General features: G+C 40.4%; 1 protein-coding gene across 3 annotated transcripts in view; it reads right to left on the bottom strand.

The window, feature by feature from the left end:
- Positions 1 to 19,543, bottom strand: part of LOC146768063 (uncharacterized) — a 518,279-nt gene that overhangs the window by 258,303 nt on the left and 240,433 nt on the right. The gene's annotated exons all lie outside the window — the stretch shown is intronic.

Genomic DNA, 19,543 nt, shown 5'->3' with positions numbered 1-19,543 from the left:
ATGCCACTGTTCCTCTTAACTCTCTAAATCATGACATTTGCTTGGACCATTGCGATTAAAACTCATTCTTCTCTGGCAGATAAAATCTCTGTTTTCCATGCATGAGGGCAGACAACACAGTAATGAAAACTCTGATTCAAGTGCAAAACACTTGTGAGTTATTAAGGGCAACACGTTGAAAAGACAGAAAAGTGTGTCAGAAGTTTAAAAAGGGGGCCACCAAATGGGTGTAAATAAAATTCTGCTGCAAAGCCATTTTTTACTGCCAAGAAGGTGCAAAGAAGCCTAAACCTTAATGAGAATGAAATCCTGAGGCAGAAAAACTGTTGGCAGATAAGAAAATAGAGCTATGATTTACCCCAACAGTGGAACCCAACTGATTTTAACTCAAACATCTACCTCGAGAATTTGACCTCAAAGGCATCAGACTTTTACACTGCATGGAAGAGGTGTGGGTGGAGGAAAAATCTCTCAGGGACAACAGGATCTGTAACAATTTCCTTCCAGGTCAACCTGGATAACTTACTAACCAATCCAATCTAAAGCACCTTTGCAAGAGGATCCTAAATTTTTTTCTCTGGCTACGAACAACATCGTGTGTTTGAGCTCTGCAAAAAGTTTTGAGTTGACTTACCTATGCCTTTACTCAACTCTCTAAGAATGATCCTGCTGCATAAATTCACACTGAGGAGAAATTAATAGCCCTTCAGGTGAACTGGAGGTAGCCTTGAATTATGGAAAGATGGGTTGACCGTGAGTTTTTGAAATTACAAAAAATCCATCTTGATCATTTGTATATGCAAGAGTTTCATAATGTATTTTTTTTAATTAAGAATGAGACAAATAAAATAGGTAACTAATAAATGCTACTGAGAGAGGAGAGATTAAATTCTCCCACCAAAGGCACGTAGTGAACATTCCTTATGCAGAACATCAGCATGAAACTTCTCTGCTTGAATTATGATACTCAGCAATGGCATTGCAAACAACTATTTTATTTCCAGGGTTGCAAACATATATTTATAAATAAAATAATAATTGCAAACAACTATTTTTATTTTCCTAACTCAAATCTAACAGATTGCTCTATGCTGACACGTGGTTTCAACTTGGAAGCAAGCATTTCTTTTATAAACAACTTTTTCTTTCCTTTTAAATGGTGATTTCTTTTTGGTTTCACTTGTATGTAAAATGATCTGGGATGCTTTTTGCACTTGTGTACAGTAACTCAAAAGCAGCTTTCATTGGAACAGTGAAATTTGGCAAGTGAACAGTCAATATTGCCCTCTAATTGCTTTTAGCGTTTTTGCAAAAATAAAAATGTCATTTAAAATGGCTGAGATATTTCAGTTTGAAAAGTGGCTACTGAGCAGGCACAATAATGGCATGGATTTTTACTTTGTGTTTGTAATGCACATACTCAGCATAATGTGATCTCTAAAATATACATTCCCAAATTAGGGCTGCACTAATAATTGATTTTTTTTTCACTTCTGTGGCTGAAATAGAAAAAATTAAATATGTTTCAGTTGATATAGAACATTTTTTTCTTCCTCTGTAAAAACTCAAAACCATTTTCCCATAGGAGTAATACATAAAAAATATTTCCATTTAAGAGTCAAAAAATATGAGGAAAAATACATTAAAAAAAAGCTACATTGCACACACTGTACACAAAGGGAGAAGGACATGATTATGTTCCTCTCTTCTTCTCTTCCTGTTTTCCTCCCTTGTCACACTCTGAGGATACATACCCTGGCAGTTTAAACCTCACTTTCTTTGGAATCCTTCAGCATATAATGACTTGGGAATACCTTCAATACTAGGTTACCAGGTACTCTAGGAAAATCTGGTCAATTCACAGTCACTCTCATTGGTTTTCTGTGGCCAAGAGGAGTGCATTACTTGGAGAAGTCTTTACTTAAAATGTGGACTTTTGAGTTTGCTCTTGAGACCTGAAGATAAACTGGAGTACAGGCCCTCATTCCATTCAGCATTATGGCCTTATGGATTCTCTCCACAGGCCAATGAAAATTTAACAGAACCTTCCATCTCCACCAGCTTTGACAGCCCAGAATTGTACGTGAGAGTATGTCTTGACCTTCCCATGAAGGCAGTTTTGGGACAGAAAGGCGATGGGAGCACAGGAAAGGAGGCGGAACTGCTCTAACAGGCAGGAAATAAAAAGGGAAAAGGGCCACCTCCTTTCTCTGCTGATGTTTTGGGTGACCTTGAACAAGCCCAAGCTTTGCCAAAAAATGGCAGGGGAAGAGTGCCTGTTTTGTGAGATCTGCAAAGTTCTGTGGACATTTGCGGTCCTGCACATTATCCAGAGTTTAAATACCCACAGGTGACCTGACCAGTTTGTACTTAGGTACCACAAGCCTCCCTACACCACAATACAGCTTTGTGCTGCTTTGAACCTTCACAGCAGCCTCTTGTCTCCATCATAAGGCAAGTTTTAAGGTTGTGACATTGTTAAAATTATATTGTAAATGCATGTGAACCCAACAGGAAGAAATGATGATGTCTGACTCAATTTAGAAGGCTGAATTATTTCTTTGTTATAACTATGCTAAAATACATTAATACACTATATAAAAGGAGGATACTAAAACTACACACTACTTTCTCTAACTCTAACACAACTCGTGACCCTCTCTCCAGAGTCCAGCCCCAGGTGGGTTGGATTGGACATCAGGCTCAAACAATCCTCACCAGAATCCAACCAAGCAATCACCCCAGGTAAACAATTCTCTAAACACATTCCACATAGGAAAAACAAGGAGCAGAAATAGAAATTGTTTTCTCTTTCATTTCTCTCTGTGCACCTCTATAAAAGATCCTGAGAGGGAGAGAAATGTGCTTACCACAAAAGTACATTGTTTGTTTTCATTTGCTATTCATTGTTTTTAACATGCAAATTGGCAACACGCTTTTGTCCTTTTCTTCTACATTCATGAGGATCAAAGTTCTATTTTATGGCTGGGATTGGATTATTTTTTTGTTGTTGTTGTTACCAGAAGCTAGGGATGAGTCTGTGTTCACGTGACTACAGAGCCCGAGGCTTTAGAAATCATCACAGGAATCTCACTAAACATCATGTGCTGACAGCAGAGCAAATAGCGAACATTCACTTGTCTGGTGAGGTTGTATATTAATTCAAGACCATCAAGAGCCACAACCATATTTCTCTAAAAGCCAACAGCAAGTCGGGGCGGGCTAGCTGGGAGAGACGGCTGAACAAACAGGCGTTGTTCAGACCTTTCATCCCTTTGAGGAGTCCCCACTCTACCTCTCCCATCCACCCCCTTTGCCTGCATGGATCTGCCACAGTCACTGAGAGGTTTTTTAAATGTCTCCCTAAGTTACAACGTGCCGTTCTAGGTCCTTTTCTGACAGGAAATCCTCCGCTCCATCTATGCAGATGGAGTTAATTTGGCTGAACTGTGCTGCCCTGGGTGAAGGATTTTCAAATATAAATGGTACAAATGCAACTTTCCCTGCCAACAAAGTCATCCTATGTTACAATTTCCACCATCTCTACCCCAAGCCTGCCTTATAAGGAGCGCGTTCCTTCTGCTGAGATTCATTCTGTCATTAATCTACGTCTTCTTTCAACAACAACAAAAAAAAGAAATATGGAATGAGATTACCAGAATGGATGGCCTGGTGCAAACTAGAGAACACTTCTTTTTAATAGGGATTTAAATTTGACATAGTTAAATGTCTTGTGCCATCATGTTTCAGCTCTGTTATGTGGATTCTGGACCACGCTACCTACTTGGATGTGAGTGCACTGGGCTGATTTTAAGGCTTCTCCCCTGGCTATTCAGAGGAACTGAAATTCCATATCCTGCTCCAAAGCTGACTCATTTGGCCAAGATAGTGGCATAGGGAAATGGAAGCTCTTTCCAAGAGGGATGGGCAGCTACTCTTCTCCATTCCACTGCCTGCTCAAGCCAGCTGGGAAAGGAGGAGTGACAAGCAAAAAGGAAAAGGGCTGCTTCCAGCACCTGGACAAGCTTCTGCACATAAAGTCCCAGTCCTGGAAGTACCAGTTCTTGTCTTCTTTACACTCACAGAAAACAGGAATATTCACTTGAGTTACCCTGCTGTGAGAGGATAACAGGGTAAATGCAGAAAATGTTTCTTTCCCCCAAAAGGGGCTGATCTAATTTTCCAGCACCCAGGTTTAATTAAAAGGCTAATATTATTAATCCAACTGCAAGAAAAATAGCCTTCATCCAACAGTGTTCATATGAGACATGAAACTGCGAAGTGGAAAGCTCCTTCACCTCATACTAAAACCTCAAAAAGCCTCAAAAACATGACATAAATTTCTATTTTTACTGTCTTTGAGATATAGCACACAGCATTTTGGCTGCTCTGCTTATCTCCAAAGAAATCACTCTGGGTAGTGGGAAATGCAGATTTAAAAATAATAATCTCTCCCCTAGTAAGAAGCATATGTGTTAATTTTCCCTGCTATCTCTCTTCATAATATTGTTGATCAAATCTTTGATTAAAATAACATCAGCAGCTGAACCTGTGTGACAGGGAAGGAACTGAGCAAGTTTGATTCAGACTGTTACAATAATTTGGATTTCTTAAGTGCATTGTGATAATACAGTACCCTGAAGAGCTAATATTCATTCAGTAAGGGCATGCAACATGATTCTTTTATTTCCTGCCTCTTTTTCTCCCATGCAGTGATTGCTAGATACTGGGACATGTTTTTATTGTTTCTCAATAATATTGAGGCAGTACCTAGAGTTTTCAGGTTTTCATTGTGTGATTCATAAAGAAAGTAAGATTCTGCTTTTATTCAGAGAAGGCAATCTGAATACACAAAGAGGAGAGAGAATAACAGTGGGAAAAAAGGCTGGCAAGGACTAAATACTGTAGTCCTTAAAATTGCTAAATCACCTTCCAGCTATTTGTAATATTAATTTCAGTAATGTCTAGCAGGTATTACACTACACCTGTGAATACACCTATGTGTATTCACACAGTAACAGATATTTCCTGCTCTAAAGAATTATAGTACAAAAATAAGATGGGAGAGAAAACAGAAAGAGGAAATTACCTGCCCAGCTTGGGAGCAGCCTGGGAATTCACCAGCTCACTTATGATTTCCAATCCAAGCTGCTGGGCCACACAAGTGGAGCTCAGTGGCAACCACAATACCTTGGTCTTGGTTTTGACACGTAAGAGGAGAAGATGTCTGCACAGCAAACATCTTCTGTGGATACACTGAGATGCAAGATGAATAACAGAAGGAAAATAACATGTAGGATTTTCTATCTCTGGTTCTAATAGTCACTGAAGAGAGTATGTTAGGAATGGAATTGGATGGGGGCTTGAAAGGAATGAGGGACAGGGTTTTGCTGACAAATTGGGAGAAGATAAACTAGTCATGAGAGCCAATGGGAAAGAATCTTATCCTTAGGGCTGTATTTTCTCCTATAGAAAAATTTTAGAATCATCCACTGAGCCTTTCTTACACCACAGAACCCCTCACACTTACCCTAAACTGGGAAGGAGTTCCCTTGCAACATGGGGTATTTTCTGCTTTAGCATTCTCTTTTCTTTTCTGGCTTTGACAAGAACTTTGTTCAAGAGAAGACCAAATAAAAGTCCCAAGGCCAGGTGTTACATAGTCCAAGACCAGTGCTAAAACAACACAAACAGGAAAACCAGAGAGAGACAAGTGAACTTTTCTGCCAGTCTTTTAAAGTTAATTCCCTTCTCTCCTTGCACACTCCTTTCAAGCCACATGCAGTTTAAACTCACAGATGCAAGAAGCTGCTGGAGCTGAGTTTCCACCAAATGATTGTGCAGCTCTCTCAAAATAAGATTTCTCAAAGATTACTCAGACTGTGTATCTGAGTTTGAATGTCTCAGCTCTTACATACAGGTTTGGGTGACTTTCCCAGTTTTCCACCTGTTTATCCCATTATTATTGCTTCATTCAGAAGGGAGAGAATTTCTCAGTCCAAGGATGGCCAAGAGGAAAATTATAGCCATAAAAATGTAATTGTGGAAAACTGACCATGTTGATCCATCATCCCTCAGCAGCTGCTAATCCTCACCATAAAAAACTTCCACTTTTTAATAAAGCTACCTGGGTATCAAGGAAGGCTTTGGATGTCTAAATATAAAATATTACAGGTCTGTGGATGGTGTCACATGAAAAGATAGGGCCATGCCTAATGCTATAAGAAGAAACTAACTCAGAAAAAAAAATAGACTACAACTCTGGCGGAATAAACAGAACAATCTAATATTTCGACATGGCCTTGACTTGTATTAAATCTATAAATTGATATTGTATACATACAGAATATTTGTAGATAAAATATTCCTGCTACTTTCCCAGTTCTGTAATTCTGTACTGCATTTTGGGATAATCTTGAGCTGCTGATGTTTGAAGACCCCTAGAATTGAGTGATGCCAGACCACCAACAGACAGGAGCCACAGAAACAATCTGTGTGCCCATGGCAGGGGCCAACAGGCAATTCCTGACCATCCCAGGCACACAGAATAAAAAGGACAATACACAGATAAGTTGCAAAGGATAAGATTTTTAAATAAAAATGGTGATATTGACAGGTATGGGATAACCCTTGAGTTTCTTATTTAAAGGGGACAATGGATGTATAGAAGAAAAATCCACGTGGTTTCAAAAAGACTGAGGGGAAGTACCAATGCTCCCAAGGAGCTGGAAATTCTGATCCCAATGGTGTTAGCAGGTGAGGAGTTGTCAGAAACAGCAACCATCACTGGGCAGCCCCCCAAACCCATATCCAATTCAGTGGCAGCTCTGAAAGATGAGGTGATAATTAGAGCTTGAAGACCAAACACAGAACAGCCTTCTCTGAAAATATTCAGTGTACCTGCCTTCTCACTCACTTGCACTCCTTGCTATCAAGCTTAACTCCTTGAGCTGTTAGAGAAACTGGTTGTCTCCTGAAATTTAATGGCATTCATGAGACAACCAAAACCTCAGAGGGAAAAAAAAACCTGCATTTTGCAGGAACATTTCACCTTCTGCTTTTGAAGTCTATGATAATATTCCTATTATATGAAGTGTATGATTTTATTCTCCATATCAATGGGTAAAAATGTTACGCTAAATCCAGTCCCTTTTAATTGCTGAAGGCTGTAACAAATGCAACATGCCATGGTCTAGTCCTGCATTTATAGTGAGTGTCTACACCCTTGGGCATTCAGACAGATTCTTCTGCAGATGTAAATATATATATATACACTCAGATACACACTTTGCTCAAACACACACACATCTTTATAAATACAACCAAGCATAGGACTTATTTACGATATAAAACTATTGCTTCTCCTTTAATACCCAGCTCATGAATAATTTGAGAAGACTGAAGTATTTTCTCCTGCATCAGAAAACTTATTTGTTTGGCTTCCTCATTTATCTTTGGCTCAGATTTGCAATTTATGCCTTCTCACAGCTTTCAAATATCTAACATTTCTTTTGTCCCTTGCCCATAACATTTAATTTCTCTCCCACTGATTATTTATCTCTGCAATTTAAAGCTATATTATTTAATGCTACAAGCTATAAAGTGTTGGGGGATGCCATTTGTATGAAAGATGCTGCACAAAATAGAACTGCATTGTCCTATGACTCCAAGTTCTTCATAACTAAAGTACATGCCATTTCCACAATCATAGCACAACCATCCATTCTGTATCAATATATTGTTTATTTTTTAGGATATCAAAACGTACATGCTTTGAAATATATCGAAACAGAAATACTTTTTTTTCCCTGCTGAAATATTTGATCTTTAATGTCTTAAATGAAAAGGAAGCAGAAAAAGCTTTTGCTCAAGTAGCAACAGTGACCTCTAGTGTGTTTTTCAAATTTCTTCCACTGAATTTACACCCATTGTTCCTTTAACCTTTAGGGCATTATTTAAGAACAATTTTCCGGATAGTATTTGGACTAATTTTCTTATTGACTCTATACCAGAACATGATTCTTGGGCGATCTTCTTTTATCCTTGTAATCTATGGTAAAGTAACTGTATCTTCATTAATGACTGTAATTATAATATATAAAGTTGTCATTTAAATGAGCAATCATCTCTCTCACACATACGTATGCACACACACAAATTGAGCATTATTTGTAGCAGGAATTGAAATTTGGCTAGATATCCTATTTAGCTTCAAGCAGTAAACATCAGGAGCACAGATTGCATTGGCTGACAGAGTTTGCCAGCCAAGACCACAGTTGGGGTTTTCTCTCCCCAAATTTTTTTTTTCCCCCAACCAGACTAATCTACACCACGCGCAGATTGTCTTTCAGATGAGGAATGTTGCAAGAACACTCCATAGTGCATACAACTGTTAAATTGGCACTGCTGTCACTAAGCCTGTGTCAGCACTTCCAATCGAAGATGCTATTTTCAGTTTAAAATTCAGTTACAAGAGCTGTAATGTACAAACTGGCACTTTGTGCACGTGGCCCTTCAGGGAAGGAGGTTATTCTGAACTAGGGAAGCATGTGCTGGCCTGATGGGTGGATTTTTGTGCACGCTGGTGTATGGGTACACGCAGGTTTTGGAGGCACATTGCAAATATTCAGACCAGACCACTGAGCCCTGTTGAACTTTTAGGAAAGCAAACACATGATCTGCTTATGACACCTACTTTCCCCTTCCTCCTACAGATGTCAAAGCCAGCCTTTCCTATTAGTAAAACATTTCTCTAAGCTCTTTTGATTTTGAAAAGTACAAGTGAATTTTTTAAGAAGTCCAGTTGTCATCAGATGAAACTCTGGTTAGGTTAAAGAGAACAGAACTGGGAATACATTATCAAAGCAAAGCATCTGCAGACTGTGTGTGTGCAAGTGACCAAAACTACAGACACAAAGAGTAGCTGAGCCCACTTATATGCAAAGAGAAACCTGAATACCACACCCTAAATTATGTCTGTCACATGGGCACTGATATTTTCAAGTACGACTGATTTTTTTTTTAATCCTTTCATGTTCTAATGGAAATGCTATCCATCCCTGTAATTCACTGGCTAAGAAAGAGTTTAGCCAGCATTTGTACTGAACCTTAAACAAGTGCAACTATTTACATGCTTAACAGATTATGCATCCTCAACAGGATTGCTGGGTCTTCTATTTTACATCACCAGCAAAAGAGCATCATCTTACTTTGTTTCAGAGACAGGGGTCCTTGTGATCCATCAAATTACTAAAGTGTGTGTTTTAAGAAAAGAAGATGACAAACCAGGACTCCATCTTTCAGTCATACTGCTGAACTTTCAATTTTCCTTCCCACAAATGTGTGAATTAAGGACACATGATGGTGATGGCCTTAATTTGATTCCTCTGGCTTCTCTCAAGTTGAGATAGCACCCCAATGTTATTTTTTTTTAACTTAAGGAGTGTCTGAATCCATTCAAGGCAAGGGAGGAAAAGTTAATCACATATTTAGATGAGCAAATGAGTTTAAGAAATCCTGGGAAAAGATGCAAAGGGATTACAATATGTAGATCTTCAATGTGCTAGTTGGACTGCTGTGGAGGAGGAGGACCGTATTTCTGCTTCAATAATGGAAATGAAAAGGAGAAATAAGAAAAAAAAAAGAAGTTTCAGGGATCCTGTAGGGTTCTCTTGAAGGTCTTGGATCTACTCTCCTTGCATATCTTGACCCATCTGATGAAAATCAAGGCTTGGTATTGAGAGGAATGAAATGGGGATTATGGCAGTGCAGTGCAGATGGTGAGAGTGGTCCTGCAGCCTCATGACAGAGCAAGAGCAAAATGCTCCCCTGCTTCCAGGCAGACACATACCTGAGGTAGATGAAACATCTTGTGACCTCTAGGAAACACAAGTGGGGCACTATGGCTCTAAAGTCTTTCAGGAAAGGGGATCACTTTGTGCATGGCCAGCCTCAGGCTGATGCAGGGAAGGAGGTGGGGTGGAGGAGTAGGAAGCTAAGCACACAAGCCTTTCCCAAATATAGTGGAACTGGCATCTCCAGGAGCCCTGGCTTCAGACTCATGTCAGGTCTCATTCCCCAAACCTGGCATCATTACTGCTCACACTGTGTTACTTTCCTCAGAACCCATATTGTTGAACTGGACTCTACATCCTCTCCAAATAAATAAAATCCTGTATCAAGCTGCACAACTGATGAATGCTTGTTCCTCCTAATAACAAAGCACAGCTCCTGGAGTTTTTAGAGCTTTTCTTCTTTTCCTCTTACCCAGCCTGTAAACAGCATAAATTAGTAATCAAAAAGATACAGCTCTCTGAATCTTTTATGATGGTGTGAGCAAGAGAGAAATTTGCAGACCAAAGGCTCTAATACACATATTTGTAAAGGTGGTCTTTGTTTAAAGAGAAGAATAGAAAGGCTGGAGGTTTATCCCTCCCCTCACCTACTCTTTGTGAGCTAATTACAACCTGAATGAGCTGCTTGTCTCAGGGTCTTTCTTCAGGGCACTTTCTTGCACAATACCACAGATCTACATCAATTACCTCTGAAATCTCTTTTATTATTTGGTTTTAAAGTACCCACTTGTAAAAAAGTTATGCTGCAGCCCCAGAAAACTTGAAATGCTGCTGGAGCAAAGATTGAGTACATGATTCTTGATTCCTCTTTCATTTTGCTCCTCTGGCAGAGTCAACAAACATACATGCATGTACACATCCTGTACATTTACTGTGTATATTGCACTAGGCAGAGCTATACAAAGCCTCACATTAGTAACCATGTGCCTGGCCTTTATCCTGTCAATTTGGAGTTTCTCCCAAGTTTAGATTGACCACTGGGACTTTGCTGAGAGACAAGGCTCTCTCCAGACCTTTGCCAAAATCCCGAAATATGACCTCCTGTTTTCTCCTCTGTGCAGATGGCAACATCCCTCTCAGAGCAGAGACCTGTGTGTTTCACCTGGGATGAATCAAGTCCCTAGTTTCAGGATATTTTAGGCAGAAAGGCTGCTCAGCTCTCAGGTCCTTGGCACACCTCAGTGATAGAAGCTCCATATTACAATGGGGCCAGAGAAGCAGGATTCTATCCTGGTTACTGTGTCTTGTTTCCTAAAATCAATGGCTCCAGGATTTCCTGACCTGGAGGTTCCACCTACTTCATTAATAACCACCAATGGACCTCTTCTAATAAAGTTGCCTAATGCTATTACTTTATTTGTTTTGAATTGAGTTTATTCTTCAGGTCTCTTCAACATCCTGTGTTGATGAGTAGCACAATTTCATTACATGCTATGTGAAGAAGCACTTCCTTTAGGTTTTGTTTTATTAAACTCCCTGCTTAGACCATTTCTGGGTGCCTTCTCTGTTTCACATTTATTTTTTTCCAGGCTGAGTGAGGGCTCTATGGGACCCACAAAGCACTCATGCAGCGCTTGGGAAGGACAAACTTCATGTCTCCCCCAGCACAAACTACAGAGCTGCTATTGTGAGGGAGACACTCTCACCACAAAATACAGATACTGCCATCCCTGCCAGCTTCCACAGCTATGATACAACCCTGATTTATAAAAACTTCCATCACATGTCTGGACACAAGACCCTTGCAGCAGCTAAAACACACAACAGCACTGACCTACCACAGCCCTAGTGACAGAAAAGCCTGAGCTTTGTGGGAAGAGGGAAAAAACAAAACAAAGAACATGAAAGTAAAATAACAATAACCTAATTTTAACTGCTGTTTGAGCCTTGATTCACAGAGAGATGAAGAGGTGCTTAAAAAACTAACCCTGTCCTGGAGTCAGGTCTGCAAGCACAAACACTAGCTTTATGGCAAAATATTGACAAAAGTGAGTGCATTTTACTGGTCTGGAGTTAAATAACAGTGTTCATGACAGCGCTGAACAGAGGCATTGTCTCAGATAGAGAAGCACTTTCACTGCTTAGCACATGCAAGTTCACTGCAGGTGGTGTGATGGTTTTCCCAAGAATTTCTGGGAGAAGGTCTGGCAACGATGGCATCTGACCTGAGAAAGCTTCCACAAACTTAAGTCTGTTTACACTTTATAAACGTGGGATGAATCTTACATCCTGCAGTCCGTCTTTTGAAATTGAATGTCTTACTAAGTTGGGGTTTTTTTATTAGATTCTTTCTCTAAGAAAGAGGAAAGAGTTGGGGATGGGGTGGGGCAAGCTCAGTATTTAAATGGAAAGAAAATAATGGTAGAACTGGAAGTCTTCCTAGTTATAAACTAAACGCTGACATGTTGAAGACTAACTGCATTATTTTTTCTTGTTGTGTTGTGGTTTGTTTTTCCCCTAATAGATAGTTTGCTCCCATCCTTCTGATTGCATTACTTTGCTCAAATTAAGTTTGATATTTCAGAAACCCAGACTTCACTTTCCAAGTAAGAAGAAATCGTACTGGCTTCAAAGGTATCAATATTTCATCAGGTCTTTGTTCAGCACTGGTTTTAGCTTTTCTTAATGGTGCACTTTACCAGGCAGCTTTTTCATACATCATTAAACAGCAGCTATAGCACTTGTGCCCTCTTTCTGATTTACCGTAGATAGTAATGTTTAAGATCACATTAAACACCACACATGCTCTCAGCTATTTGAGCAACATCAGAGTAATGAACAGTCAATAGTCTTACTAAATTAGTACCCTTTGGAGCTCTCGTTACTGAATCAAATAAGTATCCTTGGTCCTCTGGAGAAGGCAATTCTAATGTGAAATAATGAATTTAGTGTCTAATCAAACTTAGGGGTTCCTTTTCCCTTCTGACATTCAAGAGTAAATTATATAAATTATGTAAAATAGATCTAATACTTCCAGCACCCAAGTCCTGCAAGCCTCTGACAAATAATTGCACTGATTGCCTGGGACGCCAAGGTCCAGCCACACACTAATAAAGTTTGTGAGCAAGAAAAGATAGAAGGGCTGGCTGTTCTGGGGTTACAGACATTCAAACAAGAAAATTGGGTTGGAGTTCACTTTCCAGTTCTGCCAGAGGCTTTGGGCAAAACAACACATAATCTACTTGTACCTCCACTTCCTATCTGCAATGGAAGAGTATCATCACTTAGTGAATCCTGACCTGCTTTTTATGGTATCTATGCAGCAACATGGGAAAAATGCTTTGAATTAAGTGCCCAGCAATGCTAAATCCTCACCACAGGTGTCTAAAAATGCTGTTGTGCTTAATTGCAAGAGTCATCCTAACTAAAAGGAAATAGGAGGCTGAAATCAAGATAAAATATGATTGATCAGTGAAAAACTTGCAGACTCTGGCCAAGGAGTCTCTGACTACAGGAGACCCTGGCACTCACCTCCCTGAATCTAAACAAAAAACAAATTTTCACAGTTGCTGATCTGCCAGTGGATTCCAAGCTACTGGTACCTAGGTACATACATAGATGCCAAACTTCACATTCCCTTCTTATTCTTTAACTCATAATCTCTATATAGGCATGAAGAGCTAAGTTTGCTCTGATCTCCATAGAAACAATACAGTGCTCTGAAAGAACAAACCATACCATATCATTTAGGAAGCAGATGCTTTAGGAAAGTGGTGCCATTGGCCTATGGGACAATAACAGGTAATAGAATTTATGCTAAATTTAGAGGAAATTATGTTTTCTCTTCCTTGTCTTCCATTTTCAAAATATATCACCTACCAATAACATCATTAGCCTTTTAAAGCACTCTGCAGTTCCTTGCTAAGAAGGCATTCTATTGTTTTAATGAAAACTTATGTTTCAGAACTACAGCTTTGTGATTCAGCCTCAATACTCGTTACAAGTCACTGTTCTTATTCTTAATACTATCACTCTTTCAATCAGGGTGGCCTTGTCTTTCACAAATAGCAACAGGGTGTGAGGGTTGTATTTAAAAACTAAGCAGTATTTAATGCCTGAACATCTAATTTTATCACAAAATATGTTTTTTAAACTTACAGAAAATACTTTCAGTTCCAGAAAAAAAAAAAAAAAGTCTCTGAGGTCAGTCTTCTACTCCTTTCAAAAATCCCCTTCTTTCTACCTGATCCCAGCAGATGACAAACAGGATGGGACTACACCTCAGTGCTTCTGTGCTTAAAACTGACCTCTCAAATACTAGACCACAAGAACACAAGAACCAAGAGACACCTTTTTTACACTTTGGGGCTTCCCTACCACATCCTTCCACCCAAGGCTTGCTGCTGGAATTGTTCCTTTGTGCAATACTTCAATATATCACAGCTACCTTTAATTGTGCTGTGTCACTAGGGACACAGATACAGTGCTGCTTTGACCCTCACTATCACACCCCCTTAGTTGTGAAAGAGAATTTTCATTGAGGTTGGACACCTAGCAAATCTGGACTTATCTGGAAAAACCAGCCTAGTAATGTTATGAAACACACAAGACAACTAATCTACAGTATAACGGATAAATTATCTCAGTTTCATATTTCATCTAAAGATTTAGGAGAAAGTAAAAACTTTTGTATCTTACAAGCCTTGACATCTGCTTTATTCTCTGCATGGGTATAATGTTTGTCCCACAAGTTTTTGCACCCTAAAAGTCATGCATTTTCCAAGACTATCCAGCAACTTAAAAGAGATTTGTTCCACATGTACATATATAAAATCAGCTGGATGAACCACTGTGCAGTTTCCTTCCTCTTCTTCCAAATCCTAAAGCAAAATACAGTAAGACAATGCAACTGAAATTTTTCCCATAAAGCATTTCCTTTTGCAAAATGCTTCTATGTTTATTCACATTTTAGACTCCCCATCCCTTTTTAAAAGAGCCTCTTTTCTGCAGAAATTTTGAACCACATCATCTCTAGGTGAAATTGGAAAACGAGTATCTACCAAAATTCAGAGCATTTTTCCTTGTCTTTCCTACAGGACAGTCAAAACCTTGTCATGACCATTCAGTGGGGTGATTGATAGGGTATTTTTTAAGAAAGAAGAGAGGAAAAAAATTTTGGCTAGACAAAACCACACTGTATGGCTGGACGGTGTCCAGACAGAAAGGGACCTGGGGTGCTGGTCTACAGCTGGTTGGATAAGAGCCAGCAATGTGCCTCAGTGGCCAAGAAGGCCAATGGCATCCTGGCCTGGATCAGGAATGGGGTGGCCAGCAGGAGCAGGGAGTTCATTCTCCCCCTGTACTCAGCACTGGTGAGGGCACAGCTGGAGTGCTGTGCCCAGTTCTGGCCCCTCAGTTTGGGAAGGACGTTGAGACCCTTGAGCACATCCAGAGGAGGCAACAAGGCTGGAGAGGGGCTTGGAACACAAACCCTGTGAGGAACTGAGGGAGTTGGGGTTGTTTAGCCTGGAGAAGAGGAGGCTCAGAGGTGACCTTATTCCTCTCTACAGCTCCTGAAGGGAGGTTGCACAGGTGGGGTCGGTCTCTTCCATCAGGCAGCACTGACAGAACAAGAGGACACAGTCTCAAGCTACGTCAGGGAGGGTTTAGGTTGGATATTAGGAAAAAAAATTCACTGAAGGAATAATAAAATACTGGAACTGTCTTCCTAGGGAGGCGGTGGAATCACCATCTCTGAATATGTGTTAAAAAGACTGGACTTGGCACTCGGTGCTGTAGCCTAGTTTGGTGTTAGGGCATAGGTTGGACTTGATGATCTTAGAGGTCTCTTCCAACCTCATTATTCTGTGATTCTGTGATTCTGTGTAAAGCCACACACCCCTTCACAGTAACTCCCCCATGAGCTGCAGCGTTTTCAGAGGCAGCTGATGCTGAAGGCACCCAGCATCCCCTTCACTGCACATTTTCTCACTGGCTGTTGCAAGGGGAATGGCATGGGATGTTTCTGTAGGATGGTGCAAGTGCAGTGAGCGGGCAGCTGTGCCAGGCACAGCCCTGGGCTGGGATTATTGCAGGACACCATGCACAGCACAAGGCCCAGCACTGCTGTACCACAGCCCAGCGTTTTGTACAGCTGTGCTCAGAGACTCACAGTGCAAAACAAGCATATGCAGCAGCAGGCTTTCACCCAAAGTGCACTGAAATCAAAGGAGAGATATTATTGATTACAGCTGGCTGTGGGTGAAGCCAAGCCATAGGAAACAGAACTGATACTTATCAAAACCAAAGAGGTTGTTTTTCTTTCCTGCCTTTGATTGATTTTGTCATTTACTTGTGATTCCTTACTACTTTCTCCTGCACAAGGCTTAGCTAGAGAGCCTCAAAAAAGCAATTGATCAGGAATTGTGTTTGAATAAAGAGAATTCATTTTATGTTTTCCACCCACTCTTGTTTTGTTTGGGCTCTTAAAATAACATTGATTCCAAACCCCTCCCCCTGCCCAAATCCTGCAATGACATGTACCTTTAACTTTGTAGGTAGTTGTTTGTCAGTTCTGGGTTCAATAGCTACATAAAATAGCTGTACAAGTCTCTGCACATTTGGGACCTTGAGGGCACTATTGCTATGAATAGCAATAATTAGCAAAGATTAATTTACAAGGAGAAATCAAGTTAGGGCTTTCATTTCATTTCCTTTAACTGTAAAAACAAACCAACCACTCAACCAAAATCCCTGAGAATACCCTCTATTACCTGAAGATCTCATTCTTTTTCAGGAATCTTCCAAAACCATTTGTACTCTCTGGAGGTTATGGCCCCTGGCATGCAGAACCATCAATTTTAAATCCCCTTGGCTTATGCAGGCACGCAATCCATTGGAGAAAATGTAAGAGTTTTCCTAGCATTCATTGGTAGGAAGGTTCCTGTTCCCTTCATCATAACACATAAATCCATCTTTGCTCTTCATCTGACAAAACTGTGAAGGGCTTAAACATCCTAACAGGACTATCCAAGGTTCTGCATATCCCTCATCCTACTCAGCAATCCCAACTGTACACAATGCTGTGAGTTCCAGATCCATCAAGCTGTCATCTCTGCTATCTGCATGTAGAGAGGTTTTGGCTCAAGTTGGAAGTTTATGAGCAAGATTAAATCCCTGCTAACATCAGGTTCACATTTAATTCTTTAGAATAGCCGTGTTCTTACAAGGTTTTGACCTCAGCAAGACACGAACTCTGGGAGATGATCTCCTCTCATGAAGTTTCCGAGGTCTGTAATAGTGGAAATCTCTCAAGACACATCCTGATGATTTATCTCATCTTACAAATACATGACAGAGCACAGAGCATCCTGGTTGTGTCATTGAAAGCTGCAGGAATACACATTTACAAAACTAACACCCCAAAGAATACAGGGAAGCACTCAATTTGGGGGAGCCAGGCCCATTCCAAGTTCTTAGGTACCAAAGTTTTCTTGGAGACAATGATATATTGTAGGATACAGTGCACTTTTTTCTTTATCATCTAGGAAGGACTGTCTGAGATTTAATATTCCTTACATATTATGGGTTGTAAAATGTTGCTCAAAAACTTAGAGAAAAAAAAAGGGTACTTCTGAGCCAAGTTCATCCAAAATCTAAGACAGACATCTGCAAGGTTACTGCAAATATTTTACAGCAATATTCGTTCATTCATTCATTCCATTTTGAAAGGAATTGGATTCAATTATGTTTTCACCTTTTCTGTGTTTTCTTCCTGTCAGTGTTCCAGTGAACAAGTTTGCTGGCAAGAGTTTCCAGAGGGAGTGACCCCAAAGGATGTACTGAAGAACTGTCTTAGGAAGCATTTCAAGTACGTTTGCTGTGAATGTTCCAAGTAGATGCCTGATCCCAAGTGCTGTGTTTATCCAGGCACAAAGAAGTGACACCTCATGGGCTGTTTGGCCAGTCAAAATGAAAGAACAGACCTTGAATGTGTGGCACATGCAGGGAACAAGGTCACTGATAACCCAGGGAGCAGACACACTTGGAACAACCATCGGGGCCACTTCTGCCCATCCCAGCCACGCCGCGCTGATGAAAATGTGGAAATCATCCCTGACGTCTGTGGCAAGGGATCACAGCTCCAGGAGCAAGAAACAAAGAGACAGTGTAAATAAAGGGTTTAAGCCTAATATTTAGCAAAAGCCAAGCTGAGGCATGTGTGGCAAAATCTACAGGAGGCTGAGCTTCCTTGTAGACTTGTGCTGAATGCTGATGCTTCTGAAAATCCTTCAGGCTAAGCAGCCAAAGGCAGCTGGATACGCAAGGAAACACTCCCATATGGATCTTTTGCTACAGAATATGGTCTACTAGCCCAAGTTATAGCTAGTCTGGGGAATCCTATGCTGCAGTGGGTGTTTATGTTCTTATTTTAAAGGTGCACTCTCCACAGAAATCGCTGCTCCTCCTTTACTTGACTCCAAGGAGGAGTCAGGCTCAAGTAGCTGTGATGCATGCAGCTGAGCAAGTATTCATGCAAACTTTATAGCCACATCTGTAACCTTTCAGGGCACTACAGTTTCTTGCCAGATTCAAAGATCCAGAAAACACTGTGTTGCACATGCTCAGGTCCCAACAGCTGGATGCACACACATACAAAGGGCCAGATACTCCAGCTGCTGTTTATCAGCCCAGTTTTATAACTGGGATCCCTATTTTCAATCTGACCCACGAGTGCATACAAACAAGGTTCAGAACCATTTCCTCAGCTCAGAATCTTAACCATCCTGATGGGGATGAAAGCTAGGTTGAGCTTCCCAAAGGAAAAGGAGATTTAAAAGTTCAGTTGATGATACACACTTCAATCTCACAAGTTCATGTACTTCAAATGGCATTTTTGGACACTACTGTCCAAAGCAGCATTTTCAATTCATGTGGTCTGGGCTAGAACATCTGCTTTGAAGAAGTTATTGTAAATGCAAGAGAAAATATCTAGAAAAAAGTTCTTTTCCTAGGAAAGCCACTTCCCAGTTCAGATTAGATCAATCTGAAAAGTCAGCTAGACTTCTACGAGGAGGCTCCCTGGGTACAGTCTACAAAATGGAACATCTCCATTCTCTAAGTAGTCCTCATGCAGAAGAGTTTAGTGACGAATGATTTTTAGAGAGGAATGGGTAAGAAGGAAAGACACAGGTATTACAACAGCTGTATGCTATTTTAAAAATCTTTTAAATGGAGAACTTCCCCTGCTACCATATCCATCACATTTAGGCTTTCAAAACATCTAAACTAGGATATTGCTCTGATTAGCTCTTTGGGCACGCTGCCTTCTTTCTGCCCTTTAACTGTACAGGGCCACCAAAAAAAGCTGGCTAACAGTCTAGAAAATACAGTGTCATCTTAGTTAGTGCTGGATCTCTTCCATCAGCTGGACAGATCAAGCAGATATGGCTGGAGAACTGATTTCTTTTAGCAAAGATAGTTTAATGCAGGTTTGCATCCCTCCTCCTTTATCCTTAGATAAATGGCATGACAGGAGGGAAAATTGCTTCCTGTCCTCCAAGAAAACCTAATGGGAGCAACAAAATGGAATATGTTCATATCACTGCCAATAGCTGTATTAACTCCAGTTGCAGCAATATGTTCCAGATGAAAGGGACAAGAGATAAATGTAAGGTGAGACACCACCCCTCCATCTCGTGCCAGATGGGCAGATTCTTTTCTCAACGTGTTCTGCTGAAAGTCATGGG

Source organism: Lonchura striata, chromosome 3 (assembly GCF_050655825.1).
Source record: "Lonchura striata isolate lonStrDom1 chromosome 3, ASM5065582v1, whole genome shotgun sequence".
NCBI lineage: Eukaryota > Metazoa > Chordata > Aves > Passeriformes > Estrildidae > Lonchura > Lonchura striata.
The sequence above is the reverse complement of the archived record's forward strand: the minus strand, read 5'-3'. Positions and strand labels throughout refer to the sequence as shown.